General features: G+C 43.6%; 1 protein-coding gene and 1 pseudogene across 1 annotated transcript in view; one reads left to right on the top strand and one right to left on the bottom strand.

Moving 5' to 3' along the window:
* The window catches only part of Papss1 (3'-phosphoadenosine 5'-phosphosulfate synthase 1), a 142,373-nt gene that overhangs the window by 91,344 nt on the left and 29,771 nt on the right, over nt 1–21,258 (bottom strand). The window lies entirely within an intron of this gene.
* On the top strand, nt 527–2,977 carry Pbdc1-ps2 (polysaccharide biosynthesis domain containing 1, pseudogene 2; annotated as a pseudogene).

The raw sequence follows: 21,258 nt of genomic DNA, 5'->3' as shown, positions 1-21,258 counted from the left end.
CATCTCTCTAACAGATTCTTAAGTTTCTCTGAAGTAAGAATGTCTGAGATAATTGTGTTATTTTGTGTAGTGGTTTGAATATGCTTGGCCCAGGAAGTGGCACTATTAGGAGGTATGGTCTTTTGGAGCAGGTATGGCCTTGTTGGAGGAAGTGTGGGGTGGGCTTTGAGACCCTCCTCCTAGCTGCCTGGAAGACAGTCTCCTCCTGTTTGCCTTTGGAACAAGATGTGGGACTCTCAGCTCTTCCAGGGCTATGCCTGCCTGGATGCTGCCATGTTCCCGCCTTGATGATAATGGACTGAACCTCTGAACCTGTAAGCCAGCCCCCAATTAAATGTCCTCTATAAGAGTTGCCTTAGTCACAGTGACTCTTCTCGGCAATAAAAACCCTAACTAAGACAGTTTGCTTTTTACTGCCTGGACAAAAATACCTGAGCTAAATAACTCTGAAAGTTATAGTGACTCCAGTGTTAGAGGACTCAGCCCATGTCTCTTGGCTCCCATCTCTGAAGTGAATCTGGGCATCATGGTGCAGAAGTACAGAATGGAGCAAAGGATTGTGGCCCTAGGAGCAGAGTAAGAACAAGGGACTGTGAAGGAAACATCCCGAGTACCCAGCCCTTCAGCTGGATTCTCCACATCCTAAGTTTTCATGCCCTCTCAGGAATACCTCAGCAGAGGACCAAGCCTTCCATTCATCCAAACTTTTGTAATAATCTCCAGTCAAAAAAGGGGGGATCTTTAGCCAGACATGCTATCTCACACCTATAATTCCAGCACTAAGGGCTACCTAACCAGGCCCTACCCTTCCCACACCCCACAAATTGTGTGTGTGTGTGTGTGTGTGTGTGTGTGTGTGTGTGTGTGTGTGTGTGTACACAGCCAATACTGTATCTTATGAGAGAAAGAGAGGCAGCAGAGTGGGTATGAGTCTCTACTCAGGAACTGTGCATCCCTGGGGCATCTGGCCTTGAATGTTTCTCTCTGTGTGCTTGAGGTTTCTCAGCTGGAAAATGGGGAATAAAATGGTCCACTGTGTAGTTCTGTTGGCACACACTTGGCAACAAGAGCTTGTTAAATGGTAGCTGTTGTTATTACTGTATTTTCTCTGGCAAAGCAGTTTTCCAAAGAAAACATAAAGAATCGTCTGTGCCTATTCATCATAGACAAAGAAGGACAGACCAAAGAAAAGAAGATCAAAAGTCCGACTTGGTAAGCCAAGGTGTTCATTGTGGTGACTCATAAGAGCACGGATGACTCCAGGCAGTTACTTACACAATGGAAGGGGCAGCATGACTCACCTAAAGTACTCCGAGGAACTGAGGTGGCCATGTTAGCAAAGTGTCCCAGCAGCTTAGGTGACTAGTAACACTGTTGCAAGCACGAAGAGTGCCGCGGGCAACTGTCAGACACCTATACTACTGAAGAGTTCCACTCCATTGTTTACCTCCTACACAACCAGAAGATGAGGAATGACCTTCTGATCCCTCAGAAAGTTCTAGAGCCCTTTAGGTTCTGTGAGTGTCTGCCTCCTCCACAAGAGGCCTGATCTTGTGCAGGTCTTCTGTGGAAGATCACTGTTCAAGATGGCAAATCCAGCCCTCAGAAAACAACAACGTTGTAGTCACGAAGATAGGGCTTGATGAAAGTGACAAGGATTGTTAAAACAATCCTTCACAGTCAGCCGGTAGGAAAATTATCTAGAAATAATGGCAAAGGCTAGATTTGACATCTCAGGGTAAACTGAGGCAGGCAGCAAAAGGAGGTTTGGCGTTGGCGATTGGGCGGTGCTGATAGCCTCTGGAGGCCCACTGAGAGCAACAGATGATTGACGGGTCAGTACTACTGAGGGAACAAAACTAAATTATCTGGGGCAGGCAAGAATGCCCAGTGAGAAACTCTGAATTCTTTTAACTCTTAAGTGTACATGCATATAGACAGACAGACATAAATATGTTAGGTGAATGGAGCAGAGCCCCAATGGCCACATTTTATTTCTTCTCTCTGGCTTTTTTATACTTCCTTAGACAAAAATTTTTTTTCTTCTTCTTTTTCTTTTTTCTTTTTTTCCGGAGCTGGGGACCGAACCCAGGGCCTTGCGCTTCCTAGGCAAGCGCTCTACCACTGAGCTAAATCCCCAACCCCGACAAAAATTTTTTATAAAATTACCTCATAAATGAAATGTTACACAAAAGGGTAGTTACAGAAGGATGTTGATACACTTCCGGGAAAAGAAAGCCGCACTTACGTAGCGGCAAGATAGACGCTGCCTGATAAAGCAAAGAGCCGGTTTCTAGGGACGCGGGAAGAGGTATCCATCGCCCATGCTTTCATACCCTCCTGAGTCATAAGGCAATGACCCTAATATTGAAATGGCCTGGGCTATTCGAGCGATGCAGCATGCTGAAGTCTATTATAAACTGATTTCATCAGTTGAGCCATGGTTTATGAAACTCAGTAGATGACCAAATCTATTCTGAGTTCTGAAAAGTTTTTAAGACACTCAGGGTTGATGTATTGGACCCAGAAGAGCTCAAATCAGAATCAGCTAAAGAGAAGTGGAGGCCATTCTGCTTAAAATTTGAAGGGATCGTAGAAGATTACAACTATGGTCCTTTGCTGTGACTGGATTGTTCCCAGGGCTACACTGAAGAGAACACTATTTTTGTACCCAGGATTCTTTTTTTTCCTTTGTCATTGAAATTGCTCAGAACCAGGAAGGTTAAAATGAAACAGTTTCCTTCAGTGTTCAGGACAAATAAGGAAAGGAAGGAGTTGACAATAAAGAAGAGGAAACTGAGAAAGGAGCTGATAGTGGAGGAGAGGGAAGAGGAAGGAGTCAATAGAGAAGGAAAAAAGTAGAAAACTAAACAAGGGTGGAGGAAAAGAAAGCCAAGAAACAGTGACTCAGCTGAACCCACACATGTCTGTGCTGCTCGCACAGTCCCCTTTGGTTAAATGACACCCTTGTGGGAGAGGAGGCCTCAGACAGACATCTCTCTAGCTAGCAAGAGAAGCTACTCTAGGCATAATAGCTTAAACATGATTAGTGGGGTCCCTTAGTTCATTATTGTTTGATACCCTGTTTCTTGGCTGTAACTGTTGTTGAAGTAAGACATTTTGTAAATAAATTCCTTTTGGTTTATTTTTCTTAAGAAAAAAAAAGAAGAAGGATGTTGATAGTAAGTTCAAAGCAGTGTTTCATTCTATAAGCTCATTGTAAGTTCAAAGCAACAGTTTCACATGGCCTTACTTTATCACAGTGCACATCTGTGACCTCATCCTTGGACCTGACCTAGAATGAATGTTTTTCCTGGATCACAAGTTTGTCCCAAACCTATTTCTCTTCTTAATTCAATTTATTAAAGGTCATTGTTTTCCTTATTATGCAGCCTTTACCTATTTTTCCACAAGGGGACACATTCTGTTCTTGATTCTAACTTTATTACATCCTTCTGGCAAAACAACTAAAACCATCTCCTTAAACTTCCTTCCTAAAATATTTTAATCAAACCAGGAATGCTATAAAGCCATTCATTCATCTAAACAGCATTAATTCATGGAAGTTCATCTTCATGTTGATGTGCAGAAAATTTGCCCAATAGGGTGGGCCGATGCCCAGGAATCGTTAGGCTATGTGATAGTGGCAGGAAAGACATATCAGCAGTGAGAAGCATCCTGGGATGAAGTCTCTGGGCTGTGCCTCTCCAGAGTGCACCCGCTGTAGCCATGGAAACAGTGGGCTGTCTCCAGTGAGCTCACTCGCTTGCCACACCCTTTCCTAGATGGCTTCTGTCAAAATAAAAATTAATGTAATGTTTGAAATCATTAGGTAGCTTTAGCACCAAGAAGCCCCACTTGTCATCTCCCAACCTGCCATAGTCTGGAAGTAAATGACTTGGAAAAGTTAGACATCGCTATGGGAAGGAAGAGGACTGTCCCACAGAGAGAGCATCCTGCAGAAGGCACTGCCTCAGGTGTAACCAGTCAGGGGATGGTGTCAAGACTGTGAGCTTCTCTGTAAAGTTTTGGGGGAGGAGACATTTCTGGGGAGAAATACAAAGCATAAAGGGTTGTGCTAATTTCCTAGATTAACTAGAGGAGTGTCTCAAAGCATGCCTGATGGGGCCATTTTCTTCTATAGAATAAGCGAGTCTATTTCCAATTTAGCATGAAAGAAAAAAATTAAACCTACATATCACGCGTGTGCAAACACACATACACATACACACACACACACACACACACACATATATGGAGAGAGAGAATAGAGCGAGGAGAGAGAGAGGGGGGGGAGAGAGAGAGAGAGAGAGAGCACACAACCACTTCATTTCCATTCAAGGACAGCTTTCTGTCAATGGTGCAGAAGAACTGAGTGAACATTTAGCTTTTCAGTATCAATTGCCGTATGAAAGTGGAGGTACACAGACAGCTGCTTAATCTGGTTAAACTTAAAGCCATAGGTACAGAAGAACAAATATGACCATAAAGATGTAAGTAATAACCATTGTTTGGCATTTTCCTTGTATGCAGAAGAGAGACAGCCTATCTGTCTAAGCACCAGAAATGGTAGTCACCGAATCTCTAGGCTCAGCACCGCTCTGTGGGAATTATTGGTGCTCCCTTGTTTCCATTTTTAATTTAAGCATTAGTGATTTATATTCAGTATCACTGACATGCTATCTTGCTTCATATCACTGGGATACATATTAACTAACAGCACTGCCCCCTCCTTTGTCCTGTTTCGTTCCACATGCTACATAAAGGAGATTCCAGGATGATAGCAGACATCAAAGTGAGGGGCTTATAAGGAAATTCATTGTAAAATCCTTAGAGCTACATGTGTACGAACTAAAAGCCCAATCATTGTCCAGTATTTACTCCAAGAGCTTTGCCACAGGCCTTATTCTCTGCAGATGCTGGAGTTCGAAGACAGAGTTACCATGCCAAGTTCCAGGATAGCTTGGAACTCACTGTGTAGACTTGGTAAGCTTTGAATTTACAATCCTCCTGTCCCATTGAAATTATAGGCCTGTAACCACCAGGACTGATCTATGCCTGTGCATTTATAATAGGTAAGCATAACTTATAATCATTTTAGAGTGTGTGTTTTATTATATAATTCTTTCACTAATTTTTGTACAGTATGTTCGGATCATGTTCTCCCCTCCTCCACCTTTTCAACAGGTCTTTTTCACCTTGTTGCCCACCCAACTTCATGTTTTTTTTCTTTCCCACTCTACCTCTCTTTAAAAAAAAAAACTGAGGGCTGGAGAGATGGCTCAGCGGTTAAGAGCACCCGACTACTCTTCCAGAGGTCCTGAGTTCAATTCCCAGCAACCACATGGTGGCTCACAACCATCTGTAAAGAGATCCGATGCCCTCTTCTGGTGTGTCTGAAGACAGCTACAGTGAACTTATATAATAAGTGAATAAATCTTTAAAAAAAAAAACTGAAAATGAAAACAAGCAAAAAGCCCAAACAAAACAGGAAGTACACACACATACACACACACACACACACACACACACACACACACACACACACCCCAAAAAACAAACAAACAAAACATAGAGTTCCTTTTGTGTTGGTCAGCTATACCCGGGGCCTGCCCGAGTGTGGTTGGTATACCCAGTGGGACAAGATTAGAGAAAACTGATTGTCCCTTTGCCAGAAGTATCAATTAAAAATAGCTTCTTGGTTATGGATAGGACCTTGTGTGCTATGACCCTGTCAGGTTTGAACCTGTGCAAGTCTGTATATGCTGTCATAATTTCTGTCAGTTCATTTGCACACCAGTCCTGTTGTTTCTAGAGGAGAATGTCTCCCCGGAGTCATCAACCACATCTGGCCCTTACAGTCTTCTCACCTCCTCTTCCCCATATATCTTGAGCATGATCCCTGATCCTTAGGGACCGAGCACTAGGAAGTCTCCAATTCTTTGCACATTGACCACTTACGGGTCTCTGTTAATTACCATCTACTACAAGAAGCTTCTCTGATGAGGGTTTTGCAGGATGCACTGATCTATGAATATGGCAATATGTCATTAGAAGTCATCATAATATGTTCCTTTATCATAACAATAGGTTTTCCCCAAGACCTATCTATCACCTGTCTTGTTTCAGGGTTTTGACCATGTTAACAAGTGTCAGGTATGGGTTCCATCTCATCGAGTGGCCTCATATCTAATCAAAGAGTAGTTGGTTACTCCCATAACATTTGTGCCACTGATGTACCAGTATGTCTTACAGGCAAGTCATGACTGTAGGTGGCAGGGCTTATATCTGGGTAATACTGATGACCTTTCTCCTCCAGTAATACATAGGGTACCTTCTAGTAGTGTGAATTCTAGTCAGTAGATGTGAAGCTTCTAGTTTGGCACCAACTCAATGGTTCCATGACATTTTCAGGAAATGGGACTTACCATCAGGTCATGGGAACAACCAGTAGCCTTGGCAACAGCCTGTGCTATTTGGGAGAGGGATGCATGACTCAAGATGTCCTACAACTGGTGCTGGAGGTTTTCCTTAGTGGCATAAGATGTCTAGTTGGGTCACTGTCTCCCCCCATTACACAGTGATGTATGTTATTTAAATATCATTAATGTATATATTTTAGGAAGTTTCTACAGTAGTAGGTTTCCATGTGATTTTTCAAATGCCCTCTGGCCTCCCTCCCCTTTACCCTGGCCTCCCATCTCCCTTCCCACTCTGGTTCTTGCCTCTACTTCCCACGTGCGGGGATTACAAGTACGTGGTGCCACACTTGGTTTATGCAATGCTGGGAAACTGAACCTAAGGTCTCATGCCCACTGGACAAGCACTCTACCAATTGAGCTACAACCCCTGCCCCACAATAAACTCCTGACAGTGGTTACATCGTGTGAAGCAAGGCGGGGAAAGAAATCACTCTTTGCTTTCTCTGCTTCAGTATTAGGCTGATCACAACTATGTTGCTATTGGTATTTTTTTTAACAGAAAAATGTAAGTCAAATGAGTAAAACTCTTTAGAGAATCATTGCTCATCTCCAAAGACACTGGACCCACAGCTCCAGATCTGCAGGAGAATCAGCAGGCCAGCCAGGCGGGAGTCCTCTCTTGAGGGCAAATAGAATGCCATGTTCTCTGAGGTTGAATGAATTCTGGATTCAGTGAGCTCCTTAGGCAAATAGAAGTTAGCATCGCACCGTTGGAGTATGACAGTGCTCCGTGTAAATCGGGATAAAAAGAACAACCAACATCTATTCTTTCAGCTTTGCCCTCCCACATCCTAAAGAATTTCACAGGTAGGCAGAAGTTTCTATGAATCCTAATCTTTAGACTCACCTTGTTTAGATTTTATTGTTTTTTTTTTTAAACTTTATAGAAACTAGAATGTCAGCAAAGACACAATCAAATGTCTGTTTGTTTTTCAAGACAGGGTAGCCCTGCGTGGCCGTGGTTGTCCTGGCACCATCTCTATAGACCAGGCTGGCATCGAACTCAGAGCGATCCACCCGGGCCAGGAGTAAAGGTGTGCAAAAGCAATACCTGGAACAATAAAATTTCTAACTGACATATTTTATTTAAATTTTCAGAAAGGTATGAAATAACTTAAGTGGAAGTATATAGTAAGAGTTCCCTGAAATGGCTGAGAAGCACTTGAAGAAATGTTTAATGCCCTTAAGTCATCTGGGAAATGCAAATCAAAACAACTTAGAAATCCTACACCTGCCAGACCTGACTGAGATCAAAAACACAAGTGACAGCTCATGCTGGTGAGGAAGAGTAGCAAGGAGAACACTTCTCCATTGCTGATGGGAATACAAACTTGTACAGCCACTTTGGAAATCAATATGGTGGTTATTCAGAAAATTGGGAATCCATCTACCTCAAGATCCATTATACCATACCTGGGCATATACCCAAAGAGTGCTCCATCAAATACCACAAGGACATTGGCTCAACTATGTTCACTGGGTTTATTCATAATGGCCAGAAATTGCAGGGAAATGGATGAAACTGGGGTGGGGGGAATCATCCAGAAAGACAAACACGATATGAACTCACTTATAAATGGGTATTAGCTGTAAGGGACAATCATGCTACAATCCACAGATACGCAGAGGCTATGTAACAAGGCAGGGCACAAGGATCTCCCTGGGAAGGAGAACTAGAACAGATTCTAAAGGTGTACTGGTGGGCGGGTGGGGATGGGAACAGGGCTGGACAGGTTGTAGGGGATGGTAGAAGAAAGTACTGGGAGAGACTACTGGAATTGGGAAGTGGGGAAGAAACCTAGGGCGATGAAAAGCCCCAGAAACCTACGAGGGTAACTCTAGGGGAAATTCCTAGTAATGGAGGACAGGAAGCCCAAACCAGCCATCTTCTATAACCAGGCAAGGCTTCCAGAGGAGGTGTTAGGACACCAACCCAGCCACAAACCCCTCAACCTATGATTGTCTTGCCTACAAGATGTGCTGGGGTAAAGGTGGCACAGAACTTGTGGGAATAGCCAACCAGTCCAGCTCGAGACTCAAGCCGTGAGAGGGAGCCCGTCCCTGACACTGCCTGGAGGGCCAGGAATTAGAGGGTGAACAGTCCAGAGACCTAAGAAAGAACCAACATGACTGGCAAAAAGAAAAAAAAAAGAATCAATGAAATGATTCCTACTGATATGCTGCTATGGGCATAGACCAGAGCCTAGATAATCATCATTAGAGGGGATTCATCCAGTAACTGATGGGGGCAGATGCAGAGACCCACAGCTGCATCCACAGGTGGAGCTTGAGGAATCCTGTGAAAGAGGAGAAGGAAGGACTATAGGAGCCAGAGAGATGAAGGACACCATAAGAAAATGGCCCTCAGAACCAACTAACCAGGGTTCATGGGCTCATCAAGGCTGAAACTATAATGAGGGAGCCCATACGGGTCTGACCTAGGTCCTGTGCATATATATTATGGTTGTGTAGCTTGGTCTTTCGTGAGACTCCTAACTTGGGGAAGGGGAGCTGTCTCTGACTCTTTTGCCTCCTTTTGGGATCATTGTCCTCCAACTGGGTTGCTTTGTCCGGCTTTAATATGAGGAGTGAGTCTTAATGGCAATGTGGCATGCCATTTGATATCCCATGTTTCATTGATATCCCTGAGAGGCCTGCCCTTTTCTGAAGGAAAGTGGAGAAGTATAGCTAGGGGAGAGGGAAGGTACAAGGGAGGGACTGAGAGGAAAGGAGAGAGGAAAAGCTATAGTCATGATGTAACCTATGAGAGAAGAGTGAATATAAACAAAAAAACAAATGAATAGATTTCCATTCTTTAACTCTTGTTATTGAGAGTTGAATAACAGTATACTTACTAAAGGGTATGCCTCTAAATCCTATGTCCCACATGCCAGAAGCAGCATTCCATCCCATTATGAAAACCAAAAGATAACTTCTGACTAATGTCCCTTGAAGGACAAAAAGGGTCCCTGTGGGGAGCAGACTGTAATGGAATAGTATTCAGCTACCAAAAAGAATGGATTATTTTTTGATATGCATTTATAAAACAATGTCCAAGATAAAACAATAAACAAGGAAAGATACAAAATTGCATGTGCATTACCGTATGCCAATACCATAATGATAAAAAGCTTGGGCTCTGGAGCTGAGCTGCCTTCAAACCAGTTAGGCAGGTTGTTTAAGGAGTTACTCATTTACTAGATGCTTTAAGGGGACCAACCTACGGTCAAGGACATGGTATAAATCGGGTGTGAGGATTCAGGGGATACTCAGAATGTCCAGCGTAGATGTCATAGAGTGCTTAGATGTCATCATTCTTACCATCGTATGTGAGAAAACGGGGTTGACAGAAGATGTCTGGAAAGATGCATGACAGAAATGGTAGCCAGGCAATGGACCGGCTAAGAGAACAGGAGACATGTCGTCTATACGGGGCACTCTTTGGTGCAGTTGGGATTTGATGATTTGAACAACTCGAAAAAGATAATTCTGTTTCAAGATGTATAAGCCTACATTCTTTTTTAAAAGCACCTTGAAACTTGTGAGTAGCCATTTCCCTCTCTCAATAGCGCAGTGCTAAGGTCCCTACTGCTAAAGAACAAGTAGTAGCCAATGGTGTTTCCCTCCCAGTCAGTAATAACCTTACTGGATGAGTATTTCTATTTTAGATTGAACTCAACGTTCAAGAAATAAGGTAAAGTACCAAATGGCTTAAAAGAATGTCTATATAGTCTTACGATGTGGATTGGGAGGTTAGTTAAAACGAGTGTGTCTCACTCTCATAAATACCTCCACTAACATAACTCTTACGGACACATTGTGCAACTGAGTTAATAAGTCAGGGTAGCAGTTTATAAGCACACTCAGGTTTAAGAGTGACAGGGAGGCAATCTATTTGGCAGTGTTTATAACTACAAGGAACTACACGAAAAAAAAACATAGACTTTTAAAAGATTGTGGGGTCTCCTTAAGCATACTTCCTAAGAAGTCCTATGTCTTGTCAAAGAATAAAAGTTAATGGGGAAAACTAGGAGATCTGAGTATCTGGTGCAGCATGTTAAGGAGTTTAGTAGCTGTTACTCTGACCTCTCCACGATTTTTAAAAAGAAAAATAAAAGCTGAATAAACTGAAAAAAAGTCAACAACTCTTCTTATATCCATAGAACAAATAAGATCGGGGCTAAAGCACTGTTGTTGCAGGAATATTTGATCACACTGCAACCCTCGAGATTGTGTTGTTTAGTGGGAAAACCTGTTTCTAGCTGTGGTATGGCTCAACCCTTAGCACACACCTTTAATCCCAGTGGCTGGCATATAGACACGTCCTTGGTACTTATTTAATCCCAAACAATGAAGGTAAAGTCAGTTTGTAGAAGGAAGCACCCATGTTTGAAAGTGATGTCTAATTGAGTGGCAGGCAAAGTGACGAATCAGAGAAAGATTTGACAGAATAGGATATGCCCAACTCTCAGGAGAAAAGAGGCAACGTAAGAGGGAGCAGTGCAGAGGGAGAGGGGAGAGAAGAGGAGGCAGTTTTACCTGGAGAGTTTTACAGAGACAGGTTGAAGAGAGAACAAGCTAGACACGGGGGAAGACAGAATGAATCAGAGAATGAGAAGGAGCAGAAGATCAGAACTGACTGCCAAAGTTAGTATAAGACCAAGCAGAGCAAAAATTTAGAGGCCAAAAGGGAAGCCAGATTGAGTCAGTCAGCTTGGAGAGTAGTTTTAGCAAGAACAGCTGAGTTGAACCAGCCAGCCAGAGTTCAGAAAGAATGAGACAGGTGAGCTTATTCAGCAATAAGTCTCAGAGGCTGAAAACATTCTAGACCTAGATAAGATTGATGGAGGCAAGGAGCTTCTGGGATTAGGCCTAGGTTAACAGACAGAGACAGTAAGCCTTTGAAATGACAATTAGTACAGGAGAATATAAGTTATATTTGCACACGGCCCTTATAATTGGAGATACAGACAAATGCAGAGAAATGCAGCTTACTGGGAACTAGAAAGCCATACCAGAAACCTCTTGTAAAACTAGTACAGGGATGACACGACCCATACAGAGAACCCAAAAGAATCATCAAAAACACACATGGACCAAAGAAGCAATATGGCAAGGCTCCAGAATACGAGGTCAATGTGGCAACAGGCACTCAGTTTTAGCACTAGCAATGAGTTAATAGACATAGAAGTTTAAGAAAAACACATTGTCATTTATATTAGCATCCCCAAAATAAGATGCTTAGGCACGAATATAACAAAATTTACATAGTGGTACAAGGAAAAATGGTATCAAAGAAAAATTAAATGGAGAGATGTTCTCTGTTCATAAAAATTCAGTATTTTCCAAATACAGAGACCAAGAGCCAAACATTCAATGAAGCTTGGGGAGTCTTGTGGAAGAGTTTGGGAAAGGATTGAAGGCCCTGAAGAGGTTACGGACTCTACAGGAAGACCAACAGAGTCAACTAACCTGGACCCTTGGGGGCTCCCAGAGACTGAACCATCAACCAAAGAGCAAGCACAGGCTGGTCCTAGGCCCTCCAAACATGTAGCAGTTGTGCAGCTTGGTTTTCATGCAGGTCCCCCAACACCTGAATTTGTTGCCTGCCTGTGGATCTTGTCCCCCTAACTGGGCTGCCTTGTCTCACCTCAGTGGGAAAGAGTGCCCCTAGTCCTGCAGTGACTTGATGTACCAGGATGGGGTGATACCCACGGGGAGTCTCTCTTCTCAGAAAAGAAGGGGAGCAGGGAGGAGCTGTGTGAAGGAGGACTGGGAGCTTAGGGGGGAACCTGATAATGGGATGTACAGTGAATACATTAATTAATTAATTTTTTTAAAACTCAGTAGTTTCTAAGATTTCACCTTTTCACAACTTGATCTATAGATTCTGTTTAATCCCAGTCAGGATCCCAACATGGTTAATCTGTGGGTATGAACAAACCAATTCAAAAGTTGAAACACAGCGACAGAAAGCTCAGAGGAGCCAACTATCAAAGAACAAAACTGAAGCAGCACAACACAACCCCATTTTTACTAGAAGCCACAGTCATGGGAGTGTATATGTTTCTGAATGATTTCACACTCCTGGTAGGAAGGTCACTATGGTTCTAGTGTCCTCCCTTCCAAATGGCACTGGGACACTGCTTACACACAGGTATTCAGGGACCACAGAAGGGGGCAGTCACAGGATTCCTGTTGTAGTAAAACATAAAAAAACTGGTAACCTGTTATCCCGTTCTAGTGCCGGCACCATAGGCCACATGGCATCTGCGGGATATTTTCATCTCAGTCAGCAAAGCGTCTCACCCACTAAGCTCCATCCCATCTCACACTGTGAATGGCTACTCTCTGAGCCCAGCTCTCTCTCTACCCATCTAGTTCCCAAGGCGGGTTGCTACCACACCAGACATACACATCCCAATCCTGCGGCAGGTCAGGATGCACCAGCCCACCGCCACATACTTTCTCAATTAAGTATTGTAACTTGATCAGATCATTCTGCATCCCACTCCCCCTTCACACCTATGGCACTAAAGGAGAGGTTGGAGTGTCACTGACGGTTCTTGTGGCAATAAGTGTTGTTTATTAAATCTCTTTTCTATTCTATAGCTTTGTCTAGCAGGGGGCTTGGATCATAGCCCCGAATAAACAGGAACCTCATAATCTTAGTGTTGTCATTGTCAAGCTATTGATAACCCTGTGTTTACCTTTCAAATTTACACCTAAGTCTTCCAACACAGACTGGGAAGTTGCTGTTATAGGAGAGGTTAGATCTCTCTTGTTCCCACAGCTAGAACAATGTTAGTACACAGCTTAGATGCATTACTCTCAAAGTCATGGCATGGTACACACACACACAGACACACACACAGACAGACACACAGACACACACACAGACAGACACACAGACACACACACAGACACACACACATACACAGTCACACACACACACAGACACACACACAGACACACACAGACAGACACATACACAGTCACACACACAGACACACATACACAGTCACACACACACAGACACAGACACACAGTCACACACATAGGCACACACACACAGACACACAGACACACACACACAGACACACACACACACACACACACACACACACACACACACACTCAAACATGCAGAGTCACTGAATTTCCCAACTTTAGAGTCTGAACGTTTGAATAAGGCTTTGCTTATCGATAGCCCATCAACGCCCAAGTTCAAAGATTCCTTTATCTATCTAAAAAAATAGCCACGGGAAATGCTAGCTGTGCAACATTAACCACCTTGTCCTAGGGGAACACTCCACGAGGGCTTGGACATGAAATTTATCTTCACTAGTCACAGATCCTTTGCCAAACCCATTTGAGAGCCATTCATTTGGGAGGTTGTTTTGATCAATCTAGTTTGCAGCCAAGGCAGCTTCCTGTCCTGTAATCAAAATTTGGAGAACAAAGCAAGCAGAACTGGATCCTGGGCAGGGAAAGACAAATAGGAACCAACCTGGGGCGGGGTGGGGAGAACTGATCATAGCACTACAGAAGCAAAAATGCACTCTAAGATTACAAATTATGTTTATGCAAAAAAGGCACAGAAAACTTTTGTTACCTTCCAAAACAAACAAGTAATTTAATCTGTTACCTTTGCTGCCACTGAAGAATTTCTCCAGTGCACAGAGCAAATCAGGGGGTATGTAGACTCTGGGACCAGACTCGCTGCAACTGAATCCCAATTCTAACTCTTCTACTCCATGTACTGAAACTTCTTCAGGGCTTAGTCACACCCATAAGTAAGGAGACGTTACCATCCTAGTTTAATGCAGTTGTTATAAGTATACACTAGATAATGCATCTGGCACATTATATTAGTATCTGGCACATAGAACACCTGTGCTAAAAGCATTATTAATAATAGTAGTTGTCATTACTGTTTTAAGACAAAGCCTCCTCAAGGAACGGCCATTCAGAGCCTGCCCCACATGTGGCCCATATACATACAGCTACCAAAACTAGATAAGATTGATGAAGCTAAAAAATGTATGCAGAAAGGGACTGGATATAGATCTCTCCGGAGAGACACATCCAGAGCATGTCCAATACAGAGGTCAATGCTAGCAGCACCAAACTGAGAATAGGACCCCCTTGAGGGGAATTAGAGGAAAAATTGAAAGAGTTGAAGGAGCTTGCAACCCCATAAGAACAACAATGCCAACCAACCAGAGCTTCCAGGGACTAAACCACTACTGAAAGACTGTACATGGACTGACCCAGGGCTCCAACTGCATGTGTAGCAGAGAATAGACTTGATGGGGCACCAGTGGAAGGGGAAGCCCTTGGCCCTGCCAAGGTTGGACCCCCAGTGCAGGGGAATATGGGGGGGGGGACAATAAGGGGGATGTATAGGGGGAATACCTGTATGGGGAAGGGGGAGGGGAAGGAATGGGGGCTTATGGACAGGAAACCGGGAAGGGGAATAACCTTTGAAATGTAAGTAAGGAAATATATCTAATAAAAAAATTAAAAAAAAAAAAAAAGGGACAAAGCCTCACTATGTGGCCCTGGCTGCCCTGGAACTTACTCTGCTGAACAGGCCAGTCTCAAAGTCACAGAGATCAGCCGACCTTTGCCCTAGGTGCTGGTGGTAGAGACATGTGCCACCATTCCCAACCTTATGGTAGTTTTATGATACAATGATACTAAAATGATTTTTAGTTACTAATATTGCAATTCATAATATAATAACAAAGTAACAATTATTACTACTTTCATCATTAAATTAATTTAATTTAATTTAAAAGTAATTATTGTAGTAAAGTAATTACTAGTAGTCCTTAATACTGTCCTAATTCATACTATTATACCTCTTCATTTAGTCTTCCAACTTTCCAGCTAAAATTTCCAACTTAGAAAATAAAGGTAGCATCAAAGACGAATTTAGGCCTCGTTCACCTATGTCTCCAGAGCTAGCATAGTGTTTGGTGCACGGGTTAGACCCGCCACACAGAAGGAAGGGAAGAAACAAAAGCAATGGAAGGAGAAGAGGAGGAAATAGGGGCAGGGCAGAGGAGGGGGGGAGGAGACCGGGAAAAGTAAGAGTAACTAACGGAAATGTATATTCAGTCATAGAGGGCTCAGTGTCATGCGTAGGGAGGCAAAGCTAGCAATATCTTGGGGACTTGATCGCTCCTCTCCTAAGTCTCCCACTGTATCTGACGTATTTGTACAGTCCAACCCCTTCGAACATCACAGCTATGCCTTGCGGTTGGCTTTCACCAATTTCCCAGTGACAGTTCAGAGACTTCACACACTGACCCTGAAAAGTCTGAGAGGAAGCAGAGAAGGATGTTCACATCCCGTACACAGGCCGAATCAGGGTGGAGCTTTTAGGTTCTCCATGTGTAGGTCCTGACCAAACGTTCAGGTAGATGAATTGTTAATGAAATGTTTCAAACCAAGCAGAGGTGGGGAGCGCCTTGGATCCCATCCCTCAGGAAGCAGAGTCATAATCTTTATGAGTTTGAGGCCAGCCTGGTCTATACAGGAATGGGCACATTCCTACACTACCCCTCAGACACACAAGCAGAGATATAAATTTTTTTAATCCTAAAGAGAAAACAACACCCAAAAGTCAATTTTTGTGTTTGTTTATAATTCGAAGAGACGTTTGACATGACTTTTGGCAGTCCACATCCCTATGAAATAAATGCTCCCTCTGACTTTCATGCTACGATAGTATATTTTTATGCACTAAACTCCTTGCTTTTGATTCACATCATATCCATCTCTCTATTCTTTCAGCAGGGCCACGTGTGTGTGCTTGTATGGGTCTCATTTACTACGGAGTGGATGTTAGTGTTTTTACTAAAAAGGACACAGAAAGCCCTTCAATCCTGGTGGCGTCTACTCTTGGACTACAAAAACAGGTTAGAATTACGGGAAATAAAGATTAGAAGACCATGCCTATAGCTGTAGGCACAACTATCCCCCAAACCAGCTACAAAAATAAGACTTGCTGAAAACATTACACTGAAAACTATGATTTAAACCCCTTAATTTTGCGGGTTCCCGTCCCACCAGAGTTGACAGCATTTAAAAAAACTACAGACCCTTAATTTAACTTTGTTTTGCTTTTGAAGGACAAAACCTCCTTGAACTTTAAATAGCTTGAATTTTAACTCTACTCTCTCATTGAGTTCCCCCAGGTCTGCAGGCCACTGTTTGATGACGGAGGGCATGTGAAAGTCAGGCCTCTTGCTAACCTTGCTCATGTACTGACTGGCCAGCAACTGTTTCAGAGCTAATTGCTACTCCAGACTGAAGGGCTCCAGGGGAGGGAGAGGGGCTAAGCTGGTAAACGGTAGCCTTCCTGGGCAGTGTTCTTCTTTCCTAAATTCCCCCATGTAGTAAGAATGGACGAGGGGAGGAAAAGAGGGAAGGGTGATTTTGTTTGGCAATCCAAATGCTTGGGAAATGGCTTACCTCATTCCTGTATTAATCCTCGGTTATTAGCAGTTGTAACCATTGCAATTGAGAAAATGTAATCAGGTAAATGTTAAAATAAACTTCAAAATGGTTTTGCTTGTGTCGGTGGTTCTCAGGACTGGCTCCCCCGTGCCCTATCCCCTCAGATCCTGACTTAACTGCTCTCTAGCTGCACTGTAATCGAGTAATCGAGCGAGGTGGACTTTCATGGTTGAGGCACAAGTCCACTCTTTCTAAATGAATCCTCCGTAGACTCGAAACCAAGAGAGCCAGTGCTTGTAACGCCAACCTTCCTGCTGCCTGACGATGCAGATAGGAAGCTTTCAGCTCCTCCTTCAGCACCAAGCCTGCCTGCACGCTACCACGCTCCCCACCATGATGATAATGGACTAAACCTCTGAATCTGTAAGCCACCCCCAATTAAGTGGTTTCCTTCTCTCCCAAGCGCTAGGAGTACAAGTACGCACCACCAAGACCGGTTTACTCAATCCTTGACGTCAAATCCAGGGTCCAGTGTGTCCTAGATAAACATTCTATTAACTGAGCTACACCCACAACCCCAAATGTAGCTTTTAAGAAAAATCCCAAGAGTAATAGCATCCATCGTTTGACTGTGAATAACCTTTCCACAATCCTAAGGAAACAGAAGTCATACATAGTAAGGGGCAAAAAAGGAAAAAGTGAAACGACAAAAACACACACATACACACCGGATGGGACTGGAGAAATGGCACCTCACTTAAGAGGACTGCTGCTCAGTTCCCAGCACCCAAGTAGGGCAGCTCATGACTTCCAGTAACTCTGGCTCCATGGGATCCAATGCCTCCTTCTGAACTCCGAGGGCACTTGTCTTAGGTAGGGTTTTACAGCTGTGAACAGACACCATGACCAAGACAAGCCTTACAAAAGACAACATTTGATTGGGGCTGGCTTAAAGATTCAAGGGTTGAGTTCATTATCATCAAGGAGGGAGCATGGCGGCATTCTAGCATGCATGGTACAGGAGGAGCTGAGAGTTCTACATCGTCATTGGAAGGTTGCTAGCAGAATCATTACTTCCAAGCAGCTGGGATTAGGGTCTCAAAGCACACACCTACTCCAACAAGGCCACACCTACTCCAACAAGGCCACACCTACTCCAACAAGGCCACACCTACTCCAACAAGGCCACACCTCCTAATAGTGCCATTCCCGTTCCCTGTATAGCCACATTCCCTGTATATACAAACCGTCACAGCACCTGTCCCCACAAGCACAGACTCCCACACACACGCACACCTTTAAAGGAAATAGATCCGTGTGCTGGTGCACACCTTTAATGGCAGCACTGAGGAGGCAGAATCTCTGTTCCAAGCCAATCTTATCTACACAGTGAGTTTCAGCTCAGCCAAGGCTATAGAGTGAGATCTCAGCTCAAACAAACAAGCAAACAAACAAACTCTTTTTCTAAGCCTGACCATTCTGAGGAACCGGCTTTGGCCAGTGCTTCGGGCCAGGAGAAAGAACTAACAGAAGAAAGGATGGGGGGTTGGCTTCAGACCAGCTGTAGCTGGGATAGTCTGGAGATTGCACCACAAGAGGGCGCTTTCGCAAAACAGGACAGTTCAGTGTTCTAGTAGAACATCAAAATGACAAATGTTTACCCATAATGAACGTGGCAGGTTTTAATAAAGGACAGAGGATCCTATGTTAGAGCAACATATCAACTACAGGCAAATCGGATTTGGCACGCTTAAAAAGGAAGTTCATGTTAGTCTGGAGAAACTCTGATCCACTGCCCATTTCCAGGGCAAGCCATTTTGACATTACAGAAGGAAACTTTGTCAGAACCAAATTCACTATAGCATCACAAGCTCAGAATTTGGAAACTCAGAAATCCACTACAGAACCCAATGGTAGATCCTTAAATCTTAAGGTCTGTCTGTTCAAACCATCAGGCTCTGGAACATGCCTACCAGCCAGAAAGCGTGTACTCATAAAGCACATACTATGCACCCACCCATGCTAGGTGCTTTCAGGCTTTCTGGGGGCGGGGGGAGTCTCCAAAGGAAGAATATCCATTATCTCTGAACGGAAGTTCCAACAACCAACACCAAACTGTTAATGGCCACTCCCCTTCTGCTTGCTCTGACCACACCCACTGCTGACCTTCCAATTGCAAAATTCCATGATTCAGTGACCTGCTTCATACCTGTTTGCTTTGCTTTGGTTTGGTTTTGGTCTGCTTTGTTTTCTGTTTGGTTAGATGGCACAGGCTGGCAATCCTCCAGCCTCAGCTTCTCCAGTGTTAGGACTACAGGTGTGCGCCACCATACACGCCTCTTCTGCTGCATTGGTTCCGGGAGGGAATCAAACGCAGGCCACCCAGCTTGGCGGCGAACAGCCCCGCCAGCTAAACCACTTAGCTGATTCTCTTGATCCTCTTTCTTTTTTAAACGTTCTGTTTTTATTTCACATCACTTGAACTACTTGGAACATTTGACGCTAATGGCTACAATGTGTATCTAACTTGAAGCCTAATTGAATTTCTTCTCCTTAAATTAGATAGATCAGTTACCCTGTCAGATGCTGTTATGACAGCCTATACTTTTCCTACAGAACACTTGCTAGAGTATAAACAAACACTTAAGCACACGGATCTCGCTGCCAAACACATAGGCTCCACGCCTTGGCACAGTATAGAATAGATGCATGACCTCAGCCACATTTTCTCTACAGCTTAGTTTCTTCATCCACAGAGCTGCAATGATAGCTACCTCACAGACTACTATGAACGCCAATAACGTATTTGCAAAGTCCTTAGAACGTTGTAACTGTCAAATGGCAAATATGTACCTATGTCATTTAATAATGGGGAAACATCTGTTTCCACAAAGCTGTAAACTCTATGAGGGCAAGAGTCATGTCCAGCTCTGCTTAGCAGTTCATGACTAATACCTAGCTTCACCTTCTGCACCAAAGTGTTTGCCGACTGAGTGAAGAAATACAGAAGTGAAGGAAGAATCAAGCAGTGTTGGTGGGATGTATGCTTACTGCCCCGTATAAAGAGCACACCCAGGCTGGGGAAACAGCTCAGGAGGTAAAAGCACTAGCTAGCAAAGCAAGAGGACTTGAGTTCAAATCTTCAGCACTGACCTAAAACAGCCCTGGCTACAGGCGTCTGTAATCCCAGCCCAAAGAGAAGGCTTCGGACGACCGATAGATCCCAGGAATTCACTGACCAGCTAGCTAGACTACCCGAACAGTTACCTTCAAGTTCAGTGAGGGTCCCAAGTCACAGAAAACTAGAGTGGAGCCAAGTATGGTGGTTCATGCCTTTAATCCCAGCACTGGGGACAGAGGCAGATAGATATCTGGGAGTCCAAGGGTAGCCTGGTCCGTTTAATGAGTTCCAGACCAGTTAGGGCTGTCTCAAAACATGTCTCAAAAACAAATAAACAAAGACAGCACTGAGAAAAAAAACACTAACAATGGCCTTCTCTCACTTTCTGGTTTCTGAAAACGAGAGAGAAAGAGAGAGAGACAGAGAGACAGAGAGACAGAGAGACAGACAAACTAATCCTCCGACAATTGGTCCATAAATTCCCCGGACTTTTCTTTCTTCAACACTAATCATCTAATGCCTCTTCCCCGGGTCTGTCCTCCTGGCTTTTGTGTCCCTGAACACACAGGCTGAGTTGTAAGAGATGCTTCACACCCTTCATGACCAGCAACCTCAGTATTGTCTGAGTATTCAGGACCGTCAACCACCACTGTAAATATTCTCTCCTGTCCCACAGTGGTACACATTCCCTTGAAATATCTCAGAAAATCACAACCCACATATGTGTATTCAAGTTGAAGCCCAGGCCTTGTAGCTCATGATATACAGTGACATTTAAACTCTAGAAGCCTGCTATTCATAACCTCCCTATTTGGACCAGATCTAAAGGTGTGCCCTCACTCGGGAGCAAGCAAAGATGGACCCTTTTATGAAATCAGCTTTACTTTTTCTGTTTTTATAGTTTTCTCATTCTCTGTAATCTTTTTTAAAAGAGCCTTTAGTTGCATGTAGAGCTTGTAAAAACAGTATAACCCTGTTAACATTAGTCAGCTAAAAGGGAAGGTTATGGGCATTAAAAAAAAAGAAAGAAAGAAAAAGTCACTGCTCTTGAATGATAGCCAAGATCTTCACATTCTTTAGGGTATGAGATAATAGGATTGTGGAGGAAGGGAATGACAGGGCTTTATCTAGTCATCGTAAGAGTGGCTTCCCGATGGAATGTTTACACACTAGCTCATGAATCTG

This window comes from Rattus norvegicus, chromosome 2, assembly GCF_036323735.1.
Source record: "Rattus norvegicus strain BN/NHsdMcwi chromosome 2, GRCr8, whole genome shotgun sequence".
Classification (NCBI taxonomy): domain Eukaryota; kingdom Metazoa; phylum Chordata; class Mammalia; order Rodentia; family Muridae; genus Rattus; species Rattus norvegicus.
This window is presented reverse-complemented; position numbering and strand designations above follow the sequence as displayed.